Source organism: Trichechus manatus, unplaced genomic scaffold, assembly GCF_000243295.1.
Source record: "Trichechus manatus latirostris isolate Lorelei unplaced genomic scaffold, TriManLat1.0 scaffold00056, whole genome shotgun sequence".
Taxonomy (NCBI): Eukaryota; Metazoa; Chordata; class Mammalia; order Sirenia; family Trichechidae; genus Trichechus; species Trichechus manatus.
In genome coordinates this window covers 14,990,799-15,006,543 of record NW_004443992.1, presented here as the reverse complement: position 1 = coordinate 15,006,543, position 15,745 = coordinate 14,990,799, and the positions used below count along the sequence as shown (strand labels likewise).

Below are 15,745 nucleotides of genomic sequence, written 5' to 3'. Positions count from 1 at the left end.
CTCTGAAACTTGCTCTTGAACGTAGAGTAGCTAAAGCAAAAGGAAGAAATCATGAAGTAAAAGAGGTGAACAGAAGATTTCAAATGGTAGCTAGAGAAGACAAAGTAAAATATCATAATGAAATGTGCAAAGACCCGGAGTTACAAGACCGAAAGGGAAGAACACACTCAGCATTTCTGAAGCTTAAAGAACTGAAGAAAAATTCCTGCCTCGAGTCACAACACTGAAGGATTCTATACGGAAATTATTGAACGATGCAAGAAACATCAAAAGAAGAGGGAAGGAATATAGAGTCACTGTACCAAAAAGAACTGGTCGATGTTCAACCATTTCAGGAGGTAGCATATGATCAAGAACAGATGGTACTGAAGGAAAAAGTCCAAGTTTCACTGAAGGGAATGGTGAAAATCAAGGCTCCAGAAATTAACAGAATACCAACTGAGATACTTTAGCAAATGGATGCAGCACTGGAGGTGTTTACTCACCTATGGCAAGAAATTTGTAGGAGAGCTTCCTGGCCAACCAACTGGAAGAGATCTGTATTTGTGCCTATTTCAAAAAAAGGTGATCCAACAGAATGTGGAAATTATCAGACAATATCATTAATATCACACACAAGTAAATTTTTGCTGAAGATCATTCAAAAGCAGTAACTGTCAGGGAGCTGCCAGAAGTTCAAGTCAGATTCAGAAGAGGACATGGAACAAGGGATATCATTCCTGACGTCAGATGGATCCTGGCTGAAAGCAGAGAATACCAGAAAGATGTTTACCTATCTTTTATTGACTATTCAAAGGCATTCGACTACGTGGATTATAACAAATTATAGATAACACTGCGAAGAATAGGAATTCTAGAACACTTCACTGTGCTCATGAGGAACCTGTATATATACCAAGAGGCAATCGTTCAAACAAGGGGATACTGCATGGTTTAAAGTCAGGAAAGGCGTGCGTCAAGGTTGTAGCCTTTCACCGTACTTATTGAATAATAAGTATGCTGAGCAAATAATTCTAGAAGCTGGACTATATGAACAAGAACTGGACATCAGGATTGGAGGAAAACTCATTAACAACCTGCAATATACAGATAACACAACCTTGCTTGCTAAAAACTAAAGAGGACTTGAAGCACTTACTGATGAAGATAAAAAAACTACAGCCTTCAGTATGGATTGCACCTTAACATAAAGAAAATAAAATCCTCACAACTGGACCATTAAGCGACATCATGATAAATGGAGAAAATATTGAAGCTGTCAAGGATTTCATTTAAATCGGGTCCACAATCAACGCCCAAGGAAGCAGCAGTCAAGAAATCAAAAGATGAATTGCATTGTGCAAATCCGCTGCAAAAGATCTCTTTAATGTGTTAAAAAGCAAAGATGTCACTTTGAGGACTAAGGTGTGCCTGACCCAAGCCATGGTATTTTCTTTCAATCACCTCATATACATATGAAAGCTGGACAATGAATAAGGAAGACCAAAGAATTGATACCTTTGAATTATGATGTTGGCAAAGAATACTGAATATACCATGGACTGCCAGAATAATGAACAAACCTGTCTTGGAAGAAGTACAGCAAGAATGCTCCTTAGAAGCAAGGATGGTAGGACTCTGTCTCCCGTACTTTGCACATGTATATCATGAGGGACCAGTCCCTGGAAAAGGACATCATGCTTGGTAAAGTAGAGGGTCAGCAAAAGAGAGGAAGACCCTCAACAAGATGGACTGACGAAGTGGCTTCAAGGCTGGATTCAACCTTGACAATGATTGTTAGGATGGCGCAGGACTGGGTGGTGTTTCATTCTGTTGTACATAAGGTCATTATGAGTTGGAACTGACTCGATGGCACCTAACAACATGAATATATGCTGATTTTTCCCCCCTGAAAATGACCTCAATTATAAATGAGGAGAAAAAAAACTTTCCCTGTACTCTAGCAAGTGGGTGACTCCTGCTGAACTCTTCCACCAATCCAAAATTCCAGGTATTTAAGGATATCACATAAGCTGAAGTCCAAAGTCTTCAGGATAACCTTAGCAATAGGCATATTTGGGCACCTAATTTTAAAACTAAATGGCTATTTTGTTGTCACAGCCAAATAAATGTATTACTAAGAATATTTTGCAGAGGTATACCTATGCAGTGTGACGGATCACTTTTATATGGCCCTTCTCACCATAGTTTGTAACTCCCACTGAACGACTGGATGGGACTATGCAAATAAGATACTTGTGGCCCAACAAGGGGATTGGACAGCTTGCTAATAACGCAAAAAGGTGCATGACATCCTTGTGGAGGTGGAACGATGCAAATAAGGTGTAGGGAACTCTAACGAGGGAATTGGTCAGTTTTGCCATCCTGCTAGGCTTAAAATGAGCCATTCCAGAGGTGGGAAGGGGAGACCCTAACTACCACCAAGAAGAGATGGGAGCGGAGAGCGTCTTTTGACTCGGGGTCCCTGCATTGAGAACTTCCCAGACCTAGGACAGAGAGAGAACTTTAACACCAGAGACAGTGCAAAATGGCGAGAAGTGGTGGCAGAGAAACAGCAGCAGCAGAACCAGGAGACTGGGTGAGATGGCACAGTGGGCTTCCTGGCCCACAGAGCAAAGCGGTTACAATGGGTATGTTGACCCATGGAGTGAGAGAGCCGGGCGCCTTCGCACAGGAGGCTTCCTGGTGGAGTAAGGTGTCCCCAGGCACTTACTGGCAGAACTAACAAGCTTTTTAACACTTGTTCGAGCAGGGCAGAGGCTGGGCCAAGGGGCTGAGGGCTGAGAGGCCAAGGGCCAGGGAGAGTGCTGCCTGTGGCCACGGCTAAGAGGCTGTCCTGATTGAAAAACTATATCCTGAGCCTTCTCCGATTCTGAATTGTAACTTGTTACTTCCCTAATAAATTCCATAATTGTGAGAACTGTCTTTTTGAGTTCTGTGTGGCCACTGCAATGAGTTATCAAATCCAGCAGAGAAGTAGAGAGTGCCAAGAGAGGGACGGCTGGTATCAGAACTGGTAAAAAGGTTGGAGGGTGGAGGTATGTTTGAGCTCCACTTCACAGAAATCAGTTTGGGGCTGATGCTCATCATGATTCTCCTCCCCCCTGTGAAGTTACACAAGGAGGTCTGATGCCCCCACTATGCCATTTTTATATCTACTATTCATAATACATAAAACTTTTTAGTTATTTTGTACCTGTATTTAGTTTTTAGGATATTAAACTGTTTGAAAGACTTGCTAAGACATTCTTATACTTCTGACACGTCTTAATCAATTTTCTAAAGTGTTATGATTAATTTACTAAAGAAAGTGGCAAAATGTTCAAGTGCTACACAGCAGACTTTAACTTCCCAGGAAATCAATAACTATGTTGCACTGTCTTTTTCACCTGTACGATTTTTTGGCTGTTAACCTTGAAATACTTCTCATTTATCTTCATCATATGTCCACAAGTACGCAATCCACATTAGACATTTAGCAATGCTCCAGGTTTTAAGCTAATAATAGTTTTCTAGTGTTAAATACAGTACACTTTCACTGAAACCAGGTAGGGAAGCAACAGCATATTCGCACACACACACAAACCTTATCAATCTCAACTGTATAAACTTTTTAGATTAGACTTATCACACCCTAACAAAAGGTGGTCATATACATTTTAAGGGAACGAATCAGAACAGCCAGTGTGATAAACTAAATAAACTGGTATCTCCATGAGTTGGAATCTACTCCATGGCAACAGGTTTGGTTGGTTTTACCAAGTTAAGGTAAATTCTACCGTGGTTTTTCAGAAAATTTTCTCTGCTCTACCAAGGTTTTTCTCACTAATCAGAGAACAAATCCATACCTCAGCCTCTAGTCTGGATATTAAAGAAAAGCAAAAAAAAAAAAAAAAGTTATATATAAGGTTAACTGTGATTTGAATTTGAAGAGATCTAGTTATTTATAACATGAAACTAAAAGAAAGGTTGAACTTTTACATTAATGTTAAATACTAGTATAAGACCACCATTACCAAAAAAGAGGGGAGTATACAGCAAAGAGGAATCTTTTCAATATTACTTAATAAACTCCCTAACTTATTTATTGGAGTTAATTTAAGGAAACTGTTTTAGGTTCAAGATTTATATTTTATGATGTTATTAGTTTTGGGTTTATTTTAATATGTTAATGTATTTTTAAAATGTATACATACCTTATGAGGAAGATGACTGTGCTCAAATCAGGTATTTAACGGAAGTCAATGAAAAAAATGTTATTTGATTTATAGAAGCATATTACACGGTTTATGATAGTCGTTCTAAAATACTTGATTGACTCTATTATACCTTTCAATAAGAAAAGTTCAGTGCTTTCTCAAATCAAAGTTTTATTGTTTTTAAGTATTGACAAAAATCATTTGCTTTGTTTTCCTTCATGTAAGACAGTACTCATGCTTCTGTGATAAGACTTCATGTATCTGGTCACCAAGAGACAGTGTTGCTTCACAAAGCAGCAACCGTAACTGGGCATTATTTTAGATAATAACATTTTATGCCAATTTTTCCCATTTCCTTTCTTGTTGTATCCATTCCCTATCCAAACACCAACCTAATATTATGTTTACAGCTTTGTACATCTTCAGTCCTTCAAATAAACAATCCTATATAGACTTCTAAGTATGAAGTACTACTAGATTTCTGAAACTGAATTTTTTAAAATAAAGGATTATAGACTTTCTACATATTTATTTTTAGAAAAGCAATTTTGTGCTGACTAAAGAGTAAAACTGTCCTCAAACTTTATGTTTTGCTTCACAAACTAGTTCAATGCTGAAACTGTAAGGACTAAGTTATGCCCCGAAGTTAAATATTTGTAACCTACAACATCATGATAAACACAGAAAATATGGAGGTTGCCAAGGATTTCACCGAGTTGAAACCGACCTGAGAGCACCTGACATAACACATATAACACTCTTGGTGAAAATTACTTATAAATTAGACCTGGAAGACTGAAAATTGTTTTCCTGAAGTGAGATAGCACATGTTATAGTAGCAGTCATAAGACAGGAATTCTGGTTTTAGCTCTGACTTCGCATATAAGTACTAGAGATGTTAAGAGATTTATAAGGAATTTACAACACTAATACTTAGCTGCCAAGCTAGGATTATATGTTGGCCTACCAATACACAGTTCGGGGTTACACCATATAGAGTCCAATATTATTAAAAGCGAAGAATATCTTATACATTTGGCAATGGAACTGCATGACTATTAAGTAACACACTAATCATTTTAATTGTATGTTGCTTACTAATCAGGCAGCAAAGGGAAGAGCCGAAGAACTCAAGGTACAAGGGTATACTGAACTATATTTAAAACTTGGCCGTGGTTAATCTACAAAGCTGATAAACAACATGCAGACAACTGCAAAAACTTCATGTACAGGTTTTATAAAAGACTCACTTCAAGTTCAGGTACCTTTTTCCTTAATCCTGAAAGCAATCAGCATCAAGTCCAACCTTCAGGTGTATGCACTGTTTTTACCAATCCGGTAGTGATTTCTGGTAAGGTCATTTTGATTAACACAATCCCATGCTATTTCTTGTATCTCAGAGGCAGGAAGTACTAGTAATCACTAAAGCATCAGTTAATGAAACTCAAAGTAGAAAACTTTTATATGGAAAATGAACTTGATTTCCGCCATCTTTAAAAAAGAAATCTGTAACTTCAGTAAGTTTCTTTTTTAGTCTTTTCTTTTTATATACTTTTTAAACAGCTTTTTATTGTGGTATAATTTATATATCATAAAACTCAACCACTGTTAAGAGTACAGATCCTTTTGAGTTAAGTGTATACAGTTACAACATCACAATCCATTCTATAACATTTTCATTCCCCCAAAAAGCCAAGGGTATTTTTTTTCCTAAATTTTATTAATTCTGTTGTTGTTGCTGAGAACATGACAGCAGAACATACACCAATTCAACAGTTTCTACATGTACAATTTAGTGACACTGATCACATTCTTCAAGTTGTTCAACCATTCTTACCCACCTTTTCCTCCCTCATTAACATAAACTCACCGCCCCCTAATGTTCCTATCTAATCTTTTGAGTTTCTATTGTCTATTTGATCCCATATAGATAGTTCTTAAGAGCATAACGCTCAAGGCTTCTCTTTTTTACTAGTTAAGCTAAACTACTGTTTGGTTTTAAGATGACTTCAAGGGGTTATTTTTGGTTTAAGGTTTAAAGATTATCTCAAGGCAATAGTCTTGGGTCATTAAGTTTTAATTGTCTAAAACATATATATCTGCTTCCTTTAATCTGTGAAACTCTAAAAAGGGATTTTTTTTTAACCCTGCCTTTCAAATCTGTGATCCTCTAAGAGGCAACTGGAGCCCAGGTGGTGCAGTGGTTAAGAGCTATGGCTACTAGCCAAAAGGCTGGCAGTTCAAATCCACCAGCCACTCCTTGGAAACCCTATGGGGCAGTTCTACTCTGGTCTATAGGGTCACTACGAGTCAGAATCAACTTGAAGGCAACGAGTTTGGTTTTTTGTTTTGGAAGAGGCAACCATTCCATGAATAAATTTTCTGTGTCTACTACCTAATAAGTATTCAGCCTAAAGCTATGGGGACTATAAAGCCATGGAGACCATAGATATAAAGCACACAAGAACCTTTCTCTCAAAAAGTTTACAACCTAAGGAAAGAAAGAAAATATATATTATTTTATAAAATTGCTGGGCAAGTATAAACAAATCCTTAGGACCAATTTACCTATAACTTCCCCTCCAAACAAGGATTTAATTAATAACAGTGACTTAAAACCACAAACTTCCATTTTGAAACAAGAGGAATACAATGCATTATGAAAAAAAACGAAAAGCTGGAACGTGACATTTAGGGTAATCTTTCTAATGATCTAGATGTGATTAAATAATGAAATCAATTTTTGTCTTAGTTATCTGTGCTGCTATAACAAAAATACCACAAATGGGTGGCTTTAACAAAAAGAAATTTATTTTCTCACAACCTAGGGGGCTAGAGGTCCAAATTCAGGGTGCCGACTCTAGGGGAAGGCCTTCTCTGTTGACTCTGGAGGAAGGACCTGGTCTCTTGAACTTCTGCTCATGGGTAATCTTTATGTGGCTTGGAATCTCTTTTCCCCCATCTGTGCTTCTCTAGCTTGCTTGTTTAATCTTTTATTTATTTCAAAAAGAGAATGACTCAAAACACATCCTACACTAATCCTTCCTCATTAACACAACAAAGACAACTCATTCCCAAATGGGGATTATAAGCACAAACACAGAGGCTAGGATTTATAACACATTTTCTGGGGACATAATTCAATCCATAACAATTTATTTTTCAAAACCTTGCTGAATACTTACGCCAAGTGAACTATTTATAAACCTAAACTAATACTGTTCAGGAACAAAAATTCAGTAAACGTTAATAAAGCAAGAACCCTGCAAACTTTCAGTGCAGAAAATGCTAAAAAAAAAGTGATGAAGAATATGCTTTCCTTCAATTTCTTGCCAAGGGAAAAGAATCTACACAGCAAGTGAATCACAAATTCCTGGGCTCAGTTTAGTTATTTGTAAAAAAAAACGCCGAAGGAGTCACTACTGCCTTCATGGTAAAAAGTCTGTAAGTGTAAATTCCCCAAATGCAGTCGAGTTTCTGAATAATATACTATACCCACAGAGACATAATAAATTCTCAAAATAAAGTACTTAGATTAAAATGTTTCCCTCAAAGTTGTCATTTCTTGATTTTTATCTTTGCTTCTTCTCATCAGTTACTCCCACTTACAGTTCTGGATACAGAATAAGACGACCAGAGGGAGGTAGGGGTGTAACTCCAAAAATGCCATTACTGAGTTTAGTTATTTTTCTTTAAATAATACTATCTTGTTTGCCTGGGCTTTCAAAGAAACATTTAGAAAATGTCTACATTAAGTAAATAAGAATCTATGATGTCTAAGATATATCACCAAAAATACCAGCAACAAAAGAAAAAATAAGCTGAAAATCATCAAATAATTAGAAACTTTTGTGCCACAAAGGACACTGTTAAGAAAGCGAAGACGATCCACAGAATGGGAGAAAATTTTTGCAAATCATATAGTCGACAAAAGACGTTTATCTAGAATAATAAAGCACTACTCAATCCGGGTGGAAAGGAGGAGTGTGCTGTCACAGTATAGGGAGAGCAATTAGGGTCACATGATGTATGTATAAATTTTTGTATAACAGACTAACTTGAAATGTAAACTTTCACTTTAACTACAACAATAAACAAACAAAAAAAAGATTGAAAAGACACTTAAAAAAAAAAGAACTACTCAATAATAAAAAAAAAAATGCAATTCAAAAATGGGCAAAGGATGTGAACAGCCATTACTCCAAAGATACACAAATGTCCATTAAGCGCATGAAAAGATGCTTAACATCTTTATGTAAATCAAAACCACAATGAGATACCACTTCACACGTCCTAGGATGGCTGGCTATAGGAGCCTTGGTGGCCCAGTGGTTAAGCACTCGACTGCTAACGGAAAGGTCAGTGAGTGGTTCAAACCCATGGCAGCTCCATGGAAGAAAGATGTGGCAGTGTGCTTCCGTAAAGATTAAACCAAACCAAAACCAAACCCACTGCCAACAAGTCAATTCCAACTTATAGCGATCTTGTAGAACAGAGCAGAACTGTCCCGTAGTGTTTCCAAGACTATAAATCTTTATGAAAGCGGACTGACACATCTTTATCCTGCTCAGTGGCTGGTGGATTCAAACCACTGACCTTTCAGTTGGAAGTCAAGCACTTAACCACTTCGCCACCAGGACTCTTTTCATTAGCCATTAAACTCACTGCTGTCGATTTGATTCTGACTCACTGCAACCCTACAGGACAGAGTAGAATTGCCCGATAGGGTTTCTAAGGAGCGGCTGGTGGATTCGAACTGCCAACCTTTCGGTTAGCTAGCAGCTGTAGTTCTTAACCACTACGCCACCAGGGTTTCCTCAGCAGCTATTAGGGAGATGCAAATCAAAACCACAATGAGGTACCACCTTACCTCCATTAGAATGGCAATGATCAAAAAAATGGAAAACATAAGTACCGGTGAAGTTGTAGAGAAACTGAAACCCTCATCCATAGGTGGTGGGAATGTAAATGGCACAGCCACTGTGGAAAACCGTTGCTCAAAAAGTTGAACATAAAATTATCATATAACCCAGCAATCCCAATCCTAGGTATATACCCAGAAGTAACCGCAGGAACGCAAACAGGAACTTGTACGGCAACACTCACTGCAGTACTTTTCACAATGGCCAAAAGGTGGAAACAACCAAAATGTTCATCAATAAATGAACGGATAAACAAAATGTGGTATATACAATGGAACAATATGCAGCTGTAAAGATGAACCCTGAAAACATGCTAAGCAAAATAAGTCAGTCGCAAAAGGACAAATACTGTATGATCTCACTTACGTGAAATAAGCAAATATATAGAAACCAAAGATTAGTAGTAAGTTACCAGAGGTGGGAGGGAAGGAAAAGGGGGAGTTTCTGTTTGGGGGGCACTTAGTTTGTCAAATGGTGGTAGAATGTTTTGGGTGAGGATAGCAATAATGGCAGCACAACATGAAAAATATATTCAATGTCATTGAGTCGTGAATGTGGAAGTTGTGTTGGCGGATGTTTTGGCGTGTATGCTTTCACCACAATAAAATAAGGGGAGGGGGGATAGAATGGTTATTTAGCCTTGGCTAAATTACAAACATTTTTAGTTACATCTATACTGCCATATAATTATAATCAGAAACTCACATGCAGATAACCAGCTCACTAGAATACACTCGAAATTGATGAAAGAAATCTTAGTTTCAGGGAAGATCCACTAATCTTCGGATTTTTTTTCTATTACCATTGGTATCAACCAACTTTAAGCCCATCTTCTCCTCCCACTGGGAAACCCTGGTGGTGTAGTGGTTAAGAGTTTGGCTGTTAACCAAAAGGTCGGCAGTTCGAATCTACCAGGAGCTCCTTGGAAACCCTAGGGGCAGTTCTACTCTGTCCTATAGGGTCACTGTTAGTCAGAACTGAACAGCAATGGGTTTGTTTTTTTTTCTCCTCCTACATGAAGGCCACTACTTATCTATTTTAACTTACCACTCAACTCTGTCTCTAACCAAATGCCAGATTTTACTTCTCTCCTTTCAGATAAAAATCACCAATCCTTCAGACCTCCTTATCTCTAAACCCTGCCCTTTATTAGGTTATTTAGAAATACTAGATTAACCCAACAGTAAAAAGACAACTAATAGATGCTTTTCATCTTTGTTCAGACAGTCCCATCTCCTTTATGGTAAACACTCCTTTATTACCTTACTTCAACGTTGAGAAAAAGCAACTTAGGCATTTTAAAAAGTATCAAGAAGCACTACCGTTTCCTGTCTTTTTTTTTTTGAGAAAGAAAAGGTGAGATTTATGTAATTGGCCTCAAGAATTAAATATATAGTTAAAATATCTTATTACTGGAAATATAAAATACTGTCTTCGAATTAACTGATGGAATAAATACCAGAATATGGAAGTTTAATTTTTTTTGGTAGAAGACAGGTGAGCAAAACTCTGGACTAAATATAACAAAAAATATCTTTGCAGGGTAATGTCTGGCAGAGCTAAAAAAAGAACACAAAAAACAAACACCAAACCCCAAAACCAAGAAAGAAGCATTCTGAATGAGAAGAAAAACTAATGGCTACGGAGCCCCGGCGGCGCAGTGGTTAAGAGCTCGGTTGCTAACCAAAGAAGGCCAGCAGTTCAAATCCACCAGCTGCTCCTTGGAAACCCTATGGGGCAGTTCTACTCTGTCCTATAGGGTCGCTATGAGTCAGAATCAACTAGAAGGCAACAGGTTTGGTTTTGGTTTTATTCTTATCGAGGAGTCCCTGGGTGGTACAAACAGTTAACACGCTTGGCTGCTAACCAAAAGGTTGGAGGTTCAAGTCCACCCAGAGGTGCTTTGGAGGAAAGGCCAACTGATCTACTTTGGAAAAATCAGTCATTGAAAACCTTGTGGAGCACAGTTCTACTCTGACACACACAAGATTACCATGAGTCAAATTAAACTCGACGGCAACTGGTATGATACAGTATTCATACCAAAGTTTCAAACATGACTAAAAAACCTATGTTTACAGATAAAAGAGCATGGAGTAAGATTAAAACCATACTTTCTTCATACAACTTCAGAAAGCAGACTATGGTTAACTTCTTATATAATGGCTGAGTTAGCATATATATTAAATTGGCAAAGGAATAACAAACAGCTATTTTCACACTTTTGGCTTGTTGCTTTAGTTCGGTGATCTTTACTTCCATCCTAAGAGGCAATTCATTGATTCCATTACACTATAAGAAGTCATTAACTCCCTAACCCGTAACCCACTGCCGTCGAGTTGATTCCAACTCATGGTAACCCTACAGGACACAGTAGAACTGTCCCCTTAGGGTTTCCAAGGGGCAGCTGGTGGATTCCAACTGCTAACCTTTTGGTTAGCTGCCAAGCTCTTAACCACTGCGCCACCAGGGCTCCATTTTAGCTCCCTGGTAGCCCGCAAGTATGTTCCAGAAGGAAAATTTTCTGCCTTTACAAATTTCAATTACAAATCAAAACAAAAATATCTGTAAAGTCCTTTGTATACATTTTATTAGCAGTTAAAAATGGTACATATTAATATTTTATATGAAATACTAATAAAACCTCAAAATAACAGTAAAATATACTTAAAATTAAAATATTAGCATACACAGTCACAATATGTAACTGTCAACCTAAACATACAAAGATAAGTTCATCATGATAGCTTCATTTAATGATCTTCCCCCCTGGAAAGACAAAGTACTTATTTGTGTCCCTCCTGCTGGATTATTATCACTTTCTTAGTTAAATAAAACTGAAAAAACTCAAAACTAAGAAATATTAGAAAATCATCAAGGAATTAGGTAATAAAATGAATATGCAAAAAATAAACAGGGAGAAAGCTACTACATCGATTAGCCTTACTGGCTAATAATACTCCATGAGTTGCCTGCTTTAAAAAATTTTCTGGCTGAAATAATAATTGAAGGAAGCAGTCTGTTGAGGATTGTTAAGAAGCTAAATGAAAAAATTAAATTCAGACTTTGTGAGTTAACTCTTCTGGTTTCCCTGCTTCTACGCCTCAATCATTTAACTAGAACTTTTAAAAACAAGAACTGAGACAAAAAGGAAATGAGGCAGATCAAATAACAACTTCCTGTCACAAACTATTTGATATTTTTCATTCAAATGAAATGTTGTTCACTTAAATAGAGTATCGGCAGATTCTCTTAATTAAAAAGGTCACATTAGGCCTAAGAATAAAATCAGCTCACTAACTGATACAAGCACATCCATACAATGAAATGCCTCATACTTTAAAAAAGAATGAAACAGCTCTTTATGCCCTGATACAAACCAATCGATAAACCATGTGAAGTGGGAAAAAAAAGCATTGTACAGGACAATGTGTATAGTATGCTACCATTGTATAAAAAGTGGGCAGAGTACATATCTATTTGCTTATGTATGGATAGAGAACCTCTGAAAGGACTAGCAAGAAACTGGTAACATTTGGGGAATGGGGCATGCATTTTTTGCTGTTAATTTTGTTTTCTGAATTATGGACCATCTAAATAAATTACCATTCAAAAAGTAAAATTGGAAATATAAAAAAATACACTCCTCCTTTCTTCTATTACTTTACGAAGTGTGGTCTCTCTTTCCTTTGTTTCTTATGACACATAATTCTGTCCCCAAAAGTTCCTTGAGGGTAGAAATACAAGATAATTCATCTTTGGACTCCCCGTAGTTCCTGGCTCACTGTACTAAACAAAAGTAATTAACAATGTAAGTATTTTACAAAAATAGGCAATATTTGTTGCACACTTGTAAATGTCTGGCATTTAATATGTATTAACTTATTTAAGTGGTGAACATGTATTAATTTATTTAATCCCCACAATTCTCTGAGGTATTGAAAAGTTAAGGAACATGCCCAAGGTCACATATATAGGAAGTTAAAATAAAGATTAAAAAAGAATAGCTATCATTAGTTAAGTCCCTAAGAAGGTACTTTACAATTTAATCTTACAACCCTGTAAAGAAGGAGTATTATTTTAATTTTACAGATGAAACCAAGGCTGAGGAAGATTAAGAAACTTCCCCTAGGTCACAAAAAAATTCCTTGAAGGCAGACACATGACAATAGTGGCAATGCTAGGATTCAAACTCAGGCCTGTGATTTCAAACCTGATGCTCCTTCCACTAACTACACTCCTACCACCGTTAAGTGTTAAATAAATATTTGAATTACCACAAACTGTTGTCCCAAGTGACACTGTAGCAGAGATGAGTTCACACATGGGTAAGAAAAAAAAATCCCTGCCATGTTTCCACTCCCTATTTACTACATCCTTAAATTCAGATTTGAACAGTAACTATTCAATAAAGAAAACACTGGAAGTGACACTTTCCATCAAGGAAGATATGCTTGAAAAACTATGTCACAAGCTGGCTTACATGTTTATGTAACTATATGCGATATTTATGGGATAAATGAGATTATAATTTTTAGTGATACACTGTAAGCATTACTATAATAATTTCCCTACTATGAAAAAAGGAAAAAGAATTTTAAAATGAGGTGGAGTGGGGGATACACACTTGGTTTTACTATAACCATACTGAACCAAAACCAACAAAATCAAATGTCTTAGAACGGGAGACAAAACAAAGCAATTTCTCTATGAAGAAACCAAAATCTCTATTAATCAAGTCTACTTAAGAAAATGAGTTTCAGAAAGCAGAAGGAAGATACTGTTCCATGGATCAGGTTTCTAAGTTCCTTTAGGCTCGTTCAAAAGGGGCAACACTAGGGTTTTAAATTCCAAAAGAACTCTTAACAGGCAATTTTTGTCAAAAGAATTCATTTGCTTTCTAAGCATATATGTCCCACTTAAAAAAAAAAAAGAAGACTCAAGCAGATCCAACTGTAATTTTTACTAATCCCTGGGAGGAAGCAAAAGTATGTATTAGTATCATATTCAAAATATTCAAATATGAACAAATATAAAAGTTCGAGTAGTTTCATCAGAATTGCTAAGAATCACATATCGTGAATTTATAAACAAAAGTTAACAGATCTTTTGGACAAGACTGAGAAAAGAACATATCAGAATACAAGCGTTTTTAGTCTCACAAAGGTTGAGTCACTGTCATATATTTATTCTCTGTAGGAAAACTCAATTGATGTTGGCTTGCAGAAAATTCTTCTGAAGGAAAAACTTCATCTACAGCAATCTACCATCAATAATACGATAATAATTTCCCAATGTTGAAAAATAAAATCATTTTCCCAATCCTTACAAACTCCCTTTACTGAACCTTTTTAATTAATTTTCTCGACACTAACAAATTGCTAGTGTGGTCTTTTAAAGACTAGCAATACAGCAAAGTAGGTTTTGGAAAAGTGGCTTGCATACAAAAAAATTAAGAGAGTGCTATTACCAATCGACATTCATTCCTAACCAGACCCTTGTAAATATCAATCACAATTCTATCACACTGTGACAGATAAGAATTTTTAAAACAAATACCCCTTTCATCTTTTGCACCACCTAAAATAATCGTCTTTGACTTTAAAATCAGGAAAATGAGCAGTGAGTGTAAAAAATTTCAACAGTCGGCAACCAAAAGTATCTATCAAACCTTTAGAAGGCAGATTTGATGCATAATGCAAGCTGAGGCTAGAATAAAATTCTAACTTCTTGGGTAGGTATGAAGAACTTACACAAGTCATACTCCAGATCCTTTAAAAATTATTTTAAATCTTTGCTGTGTCAATGACTTTTGTGCTGTTCCTTTCTTCCCAAATGGTGAAGAAAAATAGTCTGTGGCTTAAATTGTCAATCTCGGACTGCGGTTACCTACTGCATGAGACAAATAATGGATTCTTTTAAAGCCTATTTTTAGAATTGGTATTAATTTCTTAAGTTTAGGCAGAAATATGTGGAAAACATGGTAGGGGCTGGGGCGGAGAGCTGTGGGAGATCCAGGTAACCCAAACGAGGTTGGTTAAGGTTGGCCAAAAAAAAAAAAATAAGTGATGTAAACCAAAAGTGCGTCGGGTAACACGCGTTGTAACGAAGTGTTTCAGAATGATAGACCTTAAGTGATTATTACCTTACTGAAAGGGGTTAAAACCGAAACTGTTTTCAAACACCAGCTTCCCTTTTACAAGATCCCAACAGTTTTTTTCTTTTTTTTTTGTTGGTACAAAAATGTTTTTCTTAGCATCCCCTTCCTCCCCAAAAGAATGTATTTCCATGACTACTGACTTTTTAAAAAAAAGAGGTGAGGGAAACAGTCAAAAATTACCTAAAAAAAGCATAAGCTCTCATCATCCCAAGTAAGCAGAAAATAGCATTTCCCCACTGGGGTGGGAGCGGGGGAAAGAGGGCATGAATAAAATACAGTACGAACAGAAACCTTTGGTTTCGAACTTTATTGCACAAAGAGAGTGAAGAGTAGGTCAGACGTTGCAGCTCTTCCCCTCGCGGAGCGGGTATGGTAGACACGGAGGCCACCGGGAAGGCAGCAGGCACCTTCACCTCCACTGCCCTCAACTGTCGCCTTATTCCTCTTCTTCCTCCTCCACCCCC

General features: G+C 36.9%; 1 protein-coding gene across 6 annotated transcripts in view; it reads right to left on the bottom strand.

Moving 5' to 3' along the window:
* The window catches only part of CREB1 (cAMP responsive element binding protein 1), a 70,962-nt gene that overhangs the window by 53,855 nt on the left and 1,362 nt on the right, over positions 1-15,745 (bottom strand). The gene's annotated exons all lie outside the window — the stretch shown is intronic.